General features: G+C 41.2%; 1 pseudogene; it reads left to right on the top strand.

Moving 5' to 3' along the window:
* The first annotated feature begins 2,349 nt into the window (after window positions 1-2,349).
* Window positions 2,350-14,428, top strand: LOC135568988 (NLR family CARD domain-containing protein 3-like; annotated as a pseudogene).
* The last annotated feature ends 1,655 nt before the right edge of the window (window positions 14,429-16,083 follow it).

The raw sequence follows: 16,083 nt of genomic DNA, 5'->3' as shown, positions 1-16,083 counted from the left end.
TATCCATTATTTAACAGGAATGTTGGTATCCTGTATATTAGACTGTGATATGTGGTTGTCTCATCTAGATATCTATATATCCATTATTTAACAGGAATGTTGGTATCCTGTATATCTGACTGTGATATGTGGTTGTCTCATCTAGATATCTATATATCCATTATTTAACAGGAATGTTGGTATCCTGTATATTAGACTGTGATATGTGGTTGTCTCATCTAGATATCTATATATCCATTATTTAACAGGAATGTTGGTATCCTGTATATTAGACTGTGATATGTGGTTGTCTCACCTAGATATCTATATATCCATTATTTAACAGGAATGTTGGTATCCTGTATATTTGACTGTGATATGTGGTTGTCTCACCTAGATATCTATATATCCACTGTTGTCTCACCTTGGTATCTATATATCCATTATTTAACAGGAATGTTGGTATCCTGTATATTTGACTGTGATATGTGGTTGTCTCCCCTAGATATCTAAAGATGAATGCCCTTACAACAGGAAAATAATCTAGCAGCAGCAGGAAATATGAATTATTATGTGGATTATAATTCATTAACAATCTATCAGGGCAAATCAAGTTTGACATTTTTAAAGTGGAAATTCCAAACTATAGAAGCTTTTTAAAAGCTAAAATACACTACAATACAGCAACTGTCCTGTAAGTCCCTCTGGGCCCGGTTTCCCAATAGAGATGGAATTTAGACCACTGAACTAGGGTCTGCAGTGACTCCTCTAGTACTGAGATGCCTTAGACCACTGAACCAGGGTCTGTAGTGATCCTCTAGTACTGAGATGTCTTAGACCACTGAACCAGGGTCTGTAGTGACTCCTCTAGTACTGAGATGTCTTAGACCACTGAACCAGGGTCTGTAGTGATCCTCTAGTACTGAGATGTCTTAGACCACTGAACCACTTGGGAGCCCGTATTCGTTTCCAGTAAAAGGTGTCCAAACTAAACAAAATGCATGTCCCTGACCTCTTTTTAAGATGTGGCCAATTTAAACAGCCAGAATATGTTTTTTAAAGTAAAAAATGTGTTGTTTCTAAATGGCGGGGCAGGTTTGAGATCTAAGGAATTAAGCACAAAAATACTCTCAGCTGCCTCACCATGAGGCTAATGTCTATACGTCAATTAATTAATTAAATCAAATTGTTTGTCACATGCGCTGAATAACGTGAAATGCTTGCTTACAAGCCCCTAACCAACAATGCAATTTTAAGAAAATACCTAAAAAGTAAGAGATAAGAAAAAGTATAATAATGAATAATAATGAAGGGTTTTAGGGTATGTAAAGAGTTATTAAAGTGACTATGCATGGATAATAACAGAGAGTAGCAGCAGTGTAGAGGGGGGCAATGCAAATAGTCTGGGTAGCCAGTTGATTAGATGTTCAGGAGTCTCATGGCTTGGGGTTAGAAGCTGTTTAGAAGCCTCTTGGTCCTAGACTTGGCCCTCCAGTACCGCTTGACGTGTAGTAGCAGAGAGAACAGTCTATGACTAGGGTGGCTGGAGTCAATTTTTAGGGCCTTCCTCTGACACCGCCTGGTATAAAGATCCTGGATGGCAGGAAGGTTGGTATGTACTAGGCTGTACGTACGAACCTCTGTTGTGCCTTGCGGTCGGAGGCCGATCAGTTGCCATACCAGGCAGTGATGCAACCCGTCAGGATGCTCTCCATGGTGCAGCTGTAGAACGTTTTGATGATCTGAGGAATGTTCTGGGAAAATACGTTTTTCTCTACTAAAGTAGGGGGAGTGTTGGTGTTTCCAGGGAGAAAACTAAACTAATCTTCTGAAATTTCATTTGTGGTCTTAAGCTGCCATCTATTGGAATTATGTAGCAACTGCAGGAGTACTGAATAATGTCTAATTCTTTACTAAAGCAGTAATTACTCAAATATAACATTTTCTAGTTGAATTTACCACTTACAACTATAAAATAACCATTTATAGCATGACAAACAATTAAACTGACATAAACCAAAACCTAAAAACATTTAGTTTTGCTACATATATATTTTTTGCTGACTGGATCGAGCCGGTTGGTCTCATTTGAGAGTGATCCAGAAATAATAGCATTTTCAAAAAAAATATTACTATTTGTCTCTCTGAAATTAAACCATCAAGTGATAGATTTAGTAACATTGAACAACCCCATGACGAGATAGTGAAAAAACACACCAATCTCGTTCATAATTTCACGAAACTATAACTGCTAATTTACGAACAATTCTGATAATTGATATATATCGTTTTGGAATGAAACTCTTGTTTCCCCATATGAGCTCAGAGTAGATGAGAGATGTAATGTTTGTCTCTGTTTTGTTGAAGCCCAATCAAGCAGGAGAGACCAGCCTCCCCTGTTCCCAGCTGTGTGTCCATGAAGAGTGACCAGTCTATGAGTCAACCTTTACAGTTTAGAGAGGGAGACTTTTCTACTGAACCAAGGTAAGAATAACTAATGGGTCATGATAGGTGAGTTAAACAACACTGTCTCTCTTCCGGGGCTGACAGAGATGGCCGCCTCGCTTCGCGTTCCTAGGAAATATGCAGTATTTCGTTTTTTTAATGTTATTTCTTACATTAGTACCCCAGGTAATCTTAGGTTTCATTACATACAGTCAGGAGGAACTACTGACTATAAGAGCAACGTCAACTCACCATCATTATGACCAGGAATATGACTTTCCCGAAGCGGATCCTGTGTTCTGCCTTTCAACCAGGACAATGGATCAGATCCCAGCCGGCGACCCTAAACAACGTCGTCGTAAAAGGGGAAAACGAAGCGGTCTTCTGGTCAGACTCCGGAGACGGGCACATCGTGCACCACTCCCTAGCATACTTCTCGCCAATGTCCAGTCTCTTGACAACAAGGTTGATGAAATCCGAGCAAGGGTAGCATTCCAGAGGGACATCAGAGACTGTAACGTTCTTTGCTTCACGGAAACATGGCTCACTGGAGAGACGCTATCGGAGTCGGTGCAGCCAGCTGGTTTCTCCACGCATCGCGCAGACAGAAACAAACATCTTTCTGGTAAGAAGAGGGGCGGGGGTGTATGCCTAATGGTTAACGAGACGTGGTGTCATCACAACAACATACAGGAACTCAAGTCCTTCTGTTCACCTGACTTAGAATTCCTCACAAACAAATGTCGACTGCATTATCTACCAAGAGAATTCTCTTCGATTATAATCACAGCCATATATATTCCCCCCAAGCAGACACATCGATGGCCCTGAACAAACTTTATTTGACTCTTTGCAAACTGGAAACCACATATCCTGAGGCTGCATTCATTGTAGCTGGGGATTTAACAAGGCTAATCTGAAAACAAGACTCCCTAAATTCTATCAGCATATCGATTGCGCAACCAGGGCTGATAAAACCCTGGATCATTGTTATTCTAACTTCCGAGACCGACGCATATAAGGCCATCTCCCACCCTCCTTTCGGAAAAGCTGACCACGACTCCATTTTGTTGATCCCTGCCTACAGACAGAGACTAAAACAAGAAGTTCCTGCGCTGAGGTCTGTTCAACGCTGGTCCGACCAATCTGATTCCACACTCCAAGACTGCTTCCATCACGTGGACTGGGAAATGTTCCGCATTGCATCCAACATTGACGAATACTGTTCCACTGGATGTCATAAGGTGAAAGCACCAATTTGTAAGTCGCTCTGGATAAGAGCGTCTGCTAAATGACTTAAATGTAAATGTAAATGAATACGTGGCCATGCACGCCTCCAACTCAATCATCAAGTGTGCGGACGACACAACAGTGGTAGGCTTGATTACTAACAACGACGAGACGTCCTACAGGGAGGAGGTGAGGGCCCTCTGAGTGTGGTGTCAGGAAAATAACCTCACACTCAACGTTAACAAAACAAAGGAGATGATTATGGACTTCAGGAAACAGCAGAGGGAACACCCCCTTATCCACATCGACGGGACAGTGGTAGAGAGGGAAGTAAGTTTTAAGGTCCTCGGCGTACACATCACAGACCAACTGAATTGGTCCACCCACACAGACAGCATTGTGAAGAAGGCGCAGCAGCGCCTCTTCAACCTCAGGAGGCTGAAGAAATTCGGCTTGTCACCAAAAGCACTCACAAACTTCTACAGATGCACAATCGAGAGCATCCTGTCGGGCTGTATCACCGCCTGGTACGGCAACTGCTCCGCACACAACCATAAGGCTCTCCAGAGGGTAGTGACGTCTGCACAACGCATCACCGGGGGCAAACTACCTGCCCTCCAGGACACCTACACCACCCGATGTCACAGGAAGGCCATGAAGATCATCAAGGACAACAACCACCCGAGCCACTGCCTGTTCACCCCGCTATCATCCAGAAGGCGAGGTCAGTACAGGTGCATCAAAGCAGGGACCGAGAGACTGAAAAACAGCTTCTATCTTAAGGCCATTAGACTGTTAAACAGCCACCACTAACATTGAGTGGCTGCTGCCAACATACTGACTCAACTCTAGCCACTTTAATAATAGAAATTGATGGAAATTGATGTAAAAAATGTATCACTAGCCACTTTAAACAATGCCACTTATTATAATGTTTACTCATATACTGTACTCAATATCATCTACTGCATCTTGCCATCTTTCTGTCATACATGTATCACTAGCCACTTTAAAATATGTCACTTTTATGTTTACATACCCTACATTACTCATCTCATATGTATATACTGTACTCTATACCATCTACTGCATCTTGCCTTTGCAGTTCTGTACCATCACTCATTCATATATCTTTATGTACATATTCTTTATCCCTTTACACTTGTGTGTATAAAGTAGTAGTTTTGGTATTGTTAGGTTAGATTACTTGTTGGTTATTCCTGCATTGTCGGAACTAGAAGAACAAGCATTTCGCTACACTCACATTAACATCTGCTAACCATGTGACCATTAACATCTGCTAACCATGTGACCATTAACATCTGCTAACCATGTGACCATTAACATCTGCTAACCATGTGACCATTAACATCTGCTAACCATGTGACCATTAACATCTGCTAACCATGTGACCATTAACATCTGCTAACCATGTGACCATTAACATCTGCTAACCATGTGACCATTAACATCTGCTAACCATGTGACCATTAACATCTGCTAACCATGTGACCATTAACATCTGCTAACCATGTGACCATTAACATCTGCTAACCATGTGACCATTAACATCTGCTAACCATGTGACCATTAACATCTGCTAACCATGTGACCATTAACATCTGCTAACCATGTGACCATTAACATCTGCTAACCATGTGACCATTAACATCTGCTAACCATGTGACCATTAACATCTGCTAACCATGTGACCATTAACATCTGCTAACCATGTGACCATTAACATCTGCTAACCATGTGACCATTAACATCTGCTAACCATGTGACCATTAACATCTGCTAACCATGTGACCATTAACATCTGCTAACCATGTGACCATTAACATCTGCTAACCATGTGACCATTAACATCTGCTAACCATGTGACCATTAACATCTGCTAACCATGTGTATGTGACAAATAACATTTGATTTGATATGATTTTCCCCATTTTTTGTTGTTGTTTTCTTAATCCATAGGCTCCTTTTGTCCATTTTCATAGTCCTAAAACAATATTAAACAAACACAACATTCCTTCCCTATGTGTGTGTCTCATGTTTTGTCCACAGAAATCAACAAAAGAGATCAGAGTCAGAGATTCTCAGTGGTCAGCCTTCCCAGAGTCATCAAACAGACCTGGACTCCATATTCAGTGTATGTGGTCCTGTTATGTACATTTGTTTTTGTTGACCTCAAGTAAAGTTGATCTGTCAATCATTCATTAATGTATTAATGAGAAATAATATATTCTCTTTAACGTATTTACTTAATACTTATTTACTTTATTTATTTCAGTTGCTTGAAGAGAATACTATGACATTCGTGAAGAACGAGATTAAGATGTTCAAGAGGATTCTTAGTCCAGAACTCCCAGAAGGCTTTGAGAGTCAGAAACAGGATAAGGAAGTGGTGGATGCTGAAGATGAGAAGCAGGAGAGCAGTGCCAGAGAGGGGGCTCTGAAGATCACACTGCACATCCTGAGGAAAATGAACCAGAAGGAGCTTGCTGACACACTGGAGAAATGTAAGATCTGTCTGCCTCATGTTGAATGATGTTTTATAACATTTAAAAGCTGTAGCTAAAGTACAGCTAAAGTAGCTGTGTAACTCAATGATATTGTAGCAGCCTTAACACAACACCTAGTGACCTCATCAAGTAGCAGCAGGGATGTGTTGTGGTGATTCATTTAGAGAGAGAACATTAATAATACCATCAATAATACCAATAATAATATAATCAGTCACACCAGTCTGTAATGCATTATGAAAACATTTACACATTTATACAGTCAGTTAAGATAATAAATTATTATAATGTACAACTTTATACCAGTCCTACAATACTGTAGACATTAAAACATACATAATATTAATATCCTCTGTGGTATTTCTTCATTCAGATGAGCTCGCTGTGATTTGCCAACGTGAACTCAAATCTAATCTAAAGAAGAAGTGTCAATGTGTATTTGAGGGGATCGATCAACAAGGAAACCCAACACTTCTCAATAAGATCTACACAGAGCTCTACATCACAGAGGGTGGAACAGGAGAGGTCAATAAGGAACATGAGCTGAGACAGATTGAGACAACAACCAGGAAACAAGCAAGACCAGAGACTGCAATCAAATGTAACGACATCGTCAAACCCTTAACTGGACAAGACAAACCTATCAGAACTGTGCTGACAAAGGGAGTCGCTGGCATTGGAAAAACAGTCTCTGTGCAGAAGTTCATTCTGGACTGGGCTGAAGGAAAAGCAAATCAGGATGTCCAATTTGTATTTTCATTCCCTTTCCGGGAGCTGAATTTGATGAAATTGGAAAACACTTTCATTGAACTTCTCAATCACTTCTCAATGGAAACCAAAGAATCAAGAATCTCCAACTACAACAAGTACAAAGTTCTGTTCATCTTTGATGGTCTGGATGAGTGCCGACTGCCCCTAGACTTCCAGAAGAACAAGATCTGTTGTGACGTCACAGAGTCAACCTCAGTGGATGTTCTGCTGACAAATCTCATCAAGGGAAATCTGCTTCCCTCTGCTCTCCTCTGGATAACTACCCGACCTGCAGCAGCCAATAAGATCCCTTCAGGGTATGTTGACCAGGTGACAGAGGTACGAGGGTTCAATGACCCACAGAAGGAGGAGTACTTCAAGAAGAGATTCAGTGATGAGGACCTGGCCAGCAGAATCATCTCACACATAAAGACATCAAGGAGCCTCCACATCATGTGCCACATTCCAGTCTTCTGTTGGATTTCTGCAATAGTCCTTGAACACATGTTGAAACATAAGAGAGAAGAGATGCCCAAGACTCTGACTGAGATGTACACACACCTTGTGGTGTTTCATACCAAACAGAAGAATGAAAAGTATCTTGGGAAAGAAGAGACAGGTCCACACTGGAATAAACAGAGCATTCTGTCACTGGGAAAACTGGCTTTTCAACAGCTTGTGAATGGCAATCTGATTTTCTATGAAGGAGACCTGAAGGAGGCTGGCATTGATGTCAATGAAGCCTCAGTGTACTCGGGATTGTGCACACAGTTCTTTAAAGAGGAATGTGGGCTGTACCAGGACAAGGTGTACTGCTTTGTTCATCTGAGCATTCAGGAGTTTCTGGCTGCTGTATATGTGTTCCTCTCATTCATCAACAACAATGAGAATCTAATGGACAAACTGCAATCAACGTCCAGGAACTTTTCTGCTCTGTTCAGAGACAAGCCTAAAATTACTGTCTACAAGAGTGCTGTGGATAAAGCCTTACAAAGTGAGACAGGAAACCTGGACCTTTTCCTCCGCTTCCTTCTGGGCCTCTCACTGGAGTCCAATCAGAAGCACTTACAAGGTCTACTGACAAAGACAAGAAGCAGCTCACAGAGCCATGAAAAAACAGTCAAGTACATCAAGGAGAAGATCAGGGAGAATCCCTCTCCAGAGAGGTGCATCAATCTTTTCCATTGTCTGAATGAACTGAATGACCATTCTCTAGTGGAGGAGATCCAAAGCTACCTGAGCTCAGGAAGTCTCTCAAAACCCAACCTGTCACCTGCACAGTGGTCAGCTCTGGTCTTTCTGTTGCTGACTTCAGAAAAGGAGCTGGATGTGTTTGACCTGAAGAAATACTCCAGATCAGAGGAAGGTCTTCTGAGGCTGCTGCCAGTGGTCAAAGCCTCCAGAGCTGCTCTGTGAGTAAATAAAATGACATATAAGAACTAATCATCAGGAAGAAATATTCAGTTTAGAGAAAAATATGTATTATAATATGTATATAATATTATATTGAAAAACATATTGAATAAATTCATTGATTTTCACATTAGTATAACAATATGACCATACAATTCTAGGAGATGGAAGATGAATCTATATGTTGTTTGAGAGAATAAACCAAATGCATCTACCATTGTCCTTCCACACTACTGGTGTTAAATTAACAGTGTGTTTGAAGTCATGATGATCTCTTTGTCAGGCTGTCAGACTGTGGAGTCACAGAGGAAGGCTGTGCTTCTCTGGTCTCAGCTCTGAGGTCAAACCCCTCACACCTGAGAGAGCTGGACCTGAGTAACAATGACCTGAAGGATTCAGGAGTGAAGCTGCTCTCTGATGGACTGGGAATCCCCACTGTAAACTGGAGACTCTGAGGTCAGTATTATCAGATATGAAAGCACTTTATGTATGTAGTTCTCCCATTTGAAAAGTCGTAATTATTCGGTTATATTCACTTATAGTGTATTAAAGTAGTCATACGTTTAGTATTTGGTCCCATATTCCAAGCCTGCAGTGATTACATCAAGCTTGTGATTCTACTAACTTGTTGAATTAATTTGCAGTTTGTCTTGGTTGTGTTTTGGATGTTTTTCCGATTAGAAACTGAATGGTGAATAATGTCCTGTCATTTTGGAGTCACTTCACTTGTATTGTCAGTAAGAATAGAATATGTTTCTGAACACTTCTACATTCATGTGGATGCTACTATGATGATGAATAATCATGAATGAATCGTGAATGATGATAAATGAGAAAGCAACAGAGGCACAAAGATCAGACCCCCTCTGTTATTGGTAATGGTGAGAGGTTAGCATGTTTTGTTGTAGTCTCTGTTATTGGTAATGGTGAGAGGTTAGCATGTTTTGTTGTAGCCTCTGTTATTGGTAATGGTGAGAGGTTAGCATGTTTTGTTGTAGTCTCTGTTATTGGTAATGGTGAGAGGTTAGTATGTTTTGTTGTAGCCTCTGTTATTGGTGAGATGTTAGCATGTTTTGTTGTAGTCTCTGTTATTGGTAATGGTGAGAGGTTAGCATGTTTTGTTGTAGCCTCTGTTATTGGTAATGGTGAGAGGTTAGCATGTTTTGTTGTAGCCTCTGTTATTGGTAATGGTGAGAGGTTAGCATGTTTTGTTGTAGTCTCTGTTATTGGTAATGGTGAGAGTTTGCATGTTTTGTTGTACCCTCTGCTATTGGTAATGGTGAGAGGTCAGCATGTTTTGTTGTATCCTCTGTTATTGGTAATGGTGAGAGGTTAGCATGTTTTGTTGTAGCCTCTGTTATTGGTAATGGTGAGAGGTTAGCATGTTTTGTTGTAGTCTCTGTTATTGGTAATGGTGAGAGGTTAGTATGTTTTGTTGTAGTCTCTGTTATTGATAATGGTGAGACGTTAGCATGTTTTGTTGTAGCCTCTGTTATTGGTAATGGTGAGAGGTTAGCATGTTTTGTTGTAGCCTCTGTTATTGGTAATGGTGAGAGGTTAGCATGTTTTGTTGTAGTCTCTGTTATTGGTAATGGTGAGAGGTTAGCATGTTTTGTTGTAGTCTCTGTTATTGGTAATGGTGAGAGGTTAGTATGTTTTGTTGTAGCCTCTGTTATTGGTAATGGTGAGAGGTTAGCATGTTTTGTTGTAGTCTCTGTTATCGATAATGGTGAGATGTTACCATGTTTTGTTGTATGCTCTGTTATTGGTAATGGTGGGAGGTTAGCATGTTCTGTTGTAGCCTCTGTTATTGGTAATGGTGAGAGGTTAGCATGTTCTGTTGTAGCCTCTGTTATTGGTAATGGTGAGAGGTTAGCATGTTTTGTTGTAGTCTCTGTTATCGATAATGGTGAGATGTTACCATGTTTTGTTGTATGCTCTGTTATTGGTAATGGTGGGAGGTTAGCATGTTCTGTTGTAGCCTCTGTTATTGGTAATGGTGAGAGGTTAGCATGTTCTGTTGTACCCTGTGCTATTGGTAATGGTGAGAGGTCAGCATGTTTTGTTGTAGCCTCTGTTGTTGGTAATGGTGAGAGGTTAGCATGTTTTGTTGTAGCCTCTGTTATTGGTAATGGTGAGAGGTTAGCATGTTTTGTTGTAGTCTCTGTTATTGGTAATGGTGAGAGGTTAGCATGTTTTGTTGTAGCCTCTGTTATTGGTAATGGTGAGAGGTTAGCATGTTTTGTTGTAGTCTCTGTTATTGGTAATGGTGAGAGGTTAGTATGTTTTGTTGTAGTCTCTGTTATTGGTAATGGTGAGAGGTTAGCATGTTTTGTTGTAGCCTCTGTGACTTTCTCACTCATTATTATTCATGATTCATTCATGATTTTTCTTAATCAAGGCATCATCAGGATTCATCTCGTTTGTTTAGAAACATGTTCTCTACTCACTTAGATAGAATATTCATCAAGTCACCATCCACCATTTTACTGTTGGACAATACACAACCAAAACACAACCAAAACAAACTTCAAATGCAAACAATGACTTTACTAATAAAACCTTTGACTACTTTAATACACATTGAGTGAATTGGTCAGAATACTTATGACTTCTTCAAATGGGGGGACTAGATACATGAAGTGCTTTCATTTCTAATTGTGAAACACATATGTATTAAAATACCCTCAAATAAAAGGTGAAATACTTGATCTGAAATAAAACATGTTGGAGTATAGAGCCACATTTAAAATGTTAGCTTCACTGTCTAAATAGATATGGTGTGGACTGTATACTCAATACAATCTAAATCTGATACCTCACTGTCTGTCTTCTGACTGATACTGCTTTTTAAACTGGTCTGGTAAGTCTACTATAATATTTGTACTATACATGTTTCTATCTGGAGGCAATTCTTTGACGCATTTGTCATTTTTTATGATGATACACTATTTTACGAATAGATATGGAAGGTTTCAGGACACTGATATATCTGAATATGTTGAAAAAATATATACTGCCACTATTCTCACCACCAAAGAATAGCAGTGTGATTTTAAAATGATTTGAATCTTTGCAGGCTGTCAGGGTGTCTAGTCACAGAGGAAGGCTGTGCTTCTCTGGTCTCAGCTCTGAGGTCAAACCCCTCACACCTGAGAGAGCTGGATCTGAGTAACAATGACCTGAAGGATTCAGGAGTGAAGCTGCTCTCTGCTGGACTGGGGAATCCCCACTGTAAACTGGACACTCTGAGGTCAGTATTCCTGTAGTTGGTCAACAAGTGATAACTGTTCACCAGATCCACATGTGTTTACCAGACACACACAGTCCACACCATATGTGTTTGGACAGTGAAGCTTACAGTTTTACATTTGGTGCTATGCTCCAGCATTTTGGATTTGAGATATAATATTTCATATTAGGCGACATTACAGAATGTCACCTTTTATTTGAATGGACAATGATGTATCTAAACATTTTGAAAAAATATCCTGCGACAATTTTCACCACCAAAGAATATCAGTGTGATTTTAATACGATTTGACTCTTTGCAGGCTGTCGGGCTGTCTAGTCACAGAGGAAGGCTGTGCTTCTCTGGTCTCAGCTCTGAGGTCAAACCCCTCACACCTGAGAGAGCTGGACCTGAGCTACAATCACCCAGGAGACTCAGGAGTCAGACTGCTCTCTGCTGGACTGGAGGATCCACACTGCAGACTGGAGAAACTCAAGTATGTAGAGGGTTTTTGTCAATGTTCATAGCAGACATGTTTGACTTATCAGGATTGTTAAGACAAACATTCTTATCACCACTTGGACAAAGTTATATCCTGACTCTGTGGCCAGTGTGTGTGTGTGTGTTTGTGTGTGCATGTGTGTGTGTCCAGTAAGTGTGTCCAGTGTGTGTCTCCCGTGTGTGTGTGTCTCCAGTGTGTGTGTGTGTGTCTCCAGTGTGTTTGTGTCTCCAGTTTGTGTGTGTGTGTGTGTCCAGTGTCTGTGTCTCTCCAGTGTGTGTGTGTGACCAGTGACACTGTCATGGACATTTCCTGTATTACCAAATCATGGGAGAGCAAACCACACACAAGTGTTATCATAAAGTCCCATCTTTAATTATATGAGCTTCACCATAGCCCTGTGACTCTCAGATCAATTCAGTGTCCATTAATTAATTATCTGAGAGTGCTTACAAAACAGTGCTTAGTGTCATTTATATCCAAGACACACCCATCAAAACTCACATGACAAATAACAGATCTTCGGAACATTACACAAATAACCTTTTACTTGAAAAAAGGAGTATCCTGTAGCCAGACAGCATTAGCTATAAATTATTCTTCAGTTTGGTCTCCTAAACCGAAGTTCCTATCTTGTTCTTGGTACCACTTAGAACCAAAACATTACCTCATCCAATGGCATATATCAATTGTCAATTCCAGTCACTGCCATCCTCCTCTCCCCAATGGGAAAAGTAGGGAGTTACTGGCACACAGACATTGTGGAGCCAAGAGGTAATTGGTTCCCCCTCAATCATCCCTTCACATGGTTTAAAAGGAACCTTTACATATGAAGACAAGCCTCTCTGGGGCCCAAGTAACTTTATCCACATAAGCAAACTTATGAAAATTGATAAAACATCTTATTTATCAATGTTACCTAAAGAATTCTGATTCTGCTACCACAACACACACACACACAGTACACACACACACACACACACTGGATACACACACATACAGGACACACGCTGGAGACACACAGACTCAGCGGAGACACACACACACTGGACACACATACAAACATGCTGGACACACACATACACATACACACTGGACACACACACACTGTGTGTGTGTGTGTGTGTGTGTGTGTGTGTGTGTGTGTGTGTTGTGGTCAGGTGTATCCCTCAATGACTGTCTGTTCTTCTGCTTACCGCTACAGTGTGGGACATGGTGGAGAGAACAGAATGAAACCTGGGCTTAGAAAATGTGAGTGTTAACTGCTGTGAAGAATATGACTAAGAATAAGTCTTAATTCAAGTTAAGTCAAAGTCAAAGACCATCATTATTACTTACTTGGTCATATTAAATATCAGTGTGTGTGTGTGTGTGTGTGTGTGTGTGTGTGTGTGTGTGTGTGTGTGTGTGTGTGTGTGTGTGTGTGTGTGTGTGTGTGTGTGTGTGTGTGTGTGTGTGTGTGTGTGTGTGTGTGTGTGTGTGTGTGTGTAATTAATGTAAATAAGTGTGTTTTATATTACCATACAGTATAACATATGATCATTCAACAAGTCTCAAGTTACCTTAACTTCTCCTTTTGATAACTTGAAACATCTACATTAAATTAATTAGTGAAACGTGAGTTAACATTCTAATGTGAATGATGATGATTTCTAATATTGTGTCTGGTTTCATCCATCAGATGTCTGTGATCTCACACTGGACCCAAACACAGTGAACAAACTCCTCTCTCTGTCTGAGGAGAACAGAAAGGTGACATGGAGGAGAGAGAAGCTGCCGTATCCTGATCACCCAGAGATTTGAGGTCTGTAGACAGGTGCTGTGTAGAGAGGGTCTGACTGGCCGCTGTTACTGGGAGGTAGAGTGGAGTGGGGAAGAGGCTGGTATAGGAGTGACATATAAAGGAATAAACAGGAGAGGAGGGGCTAAAGACTGTGTGATTGGGCACAATGACAAGTCCTGGAGTCTGATCTGCTATGACAACAGTTACATTGCCTGTCACAATAATAATCTCACTCCCATAGACGTCCACCCCGCCAGCTCCCACAGAGTAGGAGTGTATCTGGACTGGCCAGCCGGCACTCTGTCCTTCTATAGAGCCTCCTCTGACACACTGACCCACCTGATCACATTCACCTCCACATTCACTGAGCCCCTCTATCCAGGGTTTTGGGTGTGGTGGGATGGCGACTCAGTGTCTATTTGTCAGTGATACACACATACACACACACAGACTCAGAGACACACACACACACACACATTGGATGCAGACTCTGACACACACACTGGACGCATAGACATTGTCATGACGTTGGCCTCTTTGAGTATAGCAACCCCATCCCCCTCTCCCTGCCTCCCTTGCCTCCTTCAACTAGGCTGCTGTGGTCAGAGGTCGTAAATTCCTGAGAAGACCTCATGTACACACAGTTATAGAGAGTAGTTTTTCATGGAGACAAAGGAAATCCTTCTACCTCACAGAACTTGAGGTACGAACAAATTTCATGTTCCGGAGAAAGTATAAAAGATCGGTGAAGAATCCAGCTACGAACTGGTCCGTTTGTCACAACTTGGGGTATTCAAACGTGTGTAGATCAGTCAATTCTTAAGTTAAAGACTTAAAGCTCAGGATTCTGTAAGTGGCTATCTCAATCAAGACATTTACTTATAGCTTCCTGTGCCAACCGGAAGTGCCTTTAATTGGGTCACACTGTCTGTTTTGAAGGGTTAAAAAAGTCACATATTTTTAAAACTTCATATGTGTGACTAGGTAACCCTCCTGAACTGTAAATCAGTCATTTCTCCCAACAGATGTCAAAGAAAAGCTCTCACACACACACACACAGCAAGGATGGAGTGAAAAAGTGCGGTGCTTAAAGACACAGAGAGCAGGCAATGTCATTACCATAATCTCTAGGCCGTGCCGAGTTCAACGAGATATCCCGCTTGACCGTAGCTCGCTCGGTCTAAGCGCAGCGACCATTAGAATAGTAGGCCCAAAATGAAGCCTGCCCCACAACGTCATTTGCTTTTGGGTGACAGTGAGAGAACCGTTAGGGTGAGAAGCACAATTCGTCCTCAGGTACGTTCCTAAGGTCCTCCCGATCCGTGCAACCCTAACCATGAACGTGTGGCATTAACCCTTAATAGTTAAAAGAAGGTGTTTACATCCAACATTTTGCATTGACTTCTCTCCCCATAGGAATACATTGCCTGCACTCCTAAATTCAACCTGAAGCCTATATGGGTTATGAATGCCGTATTAACCTGTCTTCGGTACCAGTCCATCAGGCCACTATGAGGTCTACCTGTGTTGATTCTAAGCTTCCTGGACCAACCGGTAGTGGTTAAAATCACCCTAAAAGTGTATATCCATACCCTGCCTGCAGTTTGATAGAAATAGTGCATTCAACCCTGTGTAAATCAGTCAGTTTTTATGGTAAAGACTTAAAACTCAGGATTCTGTAAAAGAATACCCCAATGAGGATATGTGTTGACGTATAGCTTCCTGTGCCAACCGGAAGTGCCATAATTGGTGTCTCAGGGGCTGTTTCGAAGGGTTAACAAAGTCAGATCTTTCCAAAACTTCATATGTGTGATTAGGCAACCCCTCTGAAATGTAAATCCATCATTTTTCCCATACAATTTCAAAGGAAAACTAAATCACACACACACAGCTTGGAAGGAGGGACACATTGGGGTGCGTAGAGACATACACTGCCTGCATTAGTTAACCTTGTTGGAACTTTTAAAGAACCGTCAGACCTAGAGTTCCGGAACTTTAGAATCCTGTTCTAGACCTCAGGTCGATAGTGCGTGGTGAGTTACGTGGCTCTAGAAGGTTCTCGGACCGAGAAACAGACTCGTACATTTGCAATGACTTCAATTCATTTTTGCATCACGAAAATGACGACATTTAGAAATGTCCCAGAGTCGCAAGACTAGGTGCATTGCGACCGTCTCGGCCCATATAGACGGACCCCAACGTTTGTCCGATAGCTCATTCAAGG

The sequence above is a fragment of the Oncorhynchus nerka genome, unplaced genomic scaffold (genome assembly GCF_034236695.1).
Source record: "Oncorhynchus nerka isolate Pitt River unplaced genomic scaffold, Oner_Uvic_2.0 unplaced_scaffold_1282, whole genome shotgun sequence".
NCBI classification, from domain to species: Eukaryota; Metazoa; Chordata; class Actinopteri; order Salmoniformes; family Salmonidae; genus Oncorhynchus; species Oncorhynchus nerka.
This window is presented reverse-complemented; position numbering and strand designations above follow the sequence as displayed.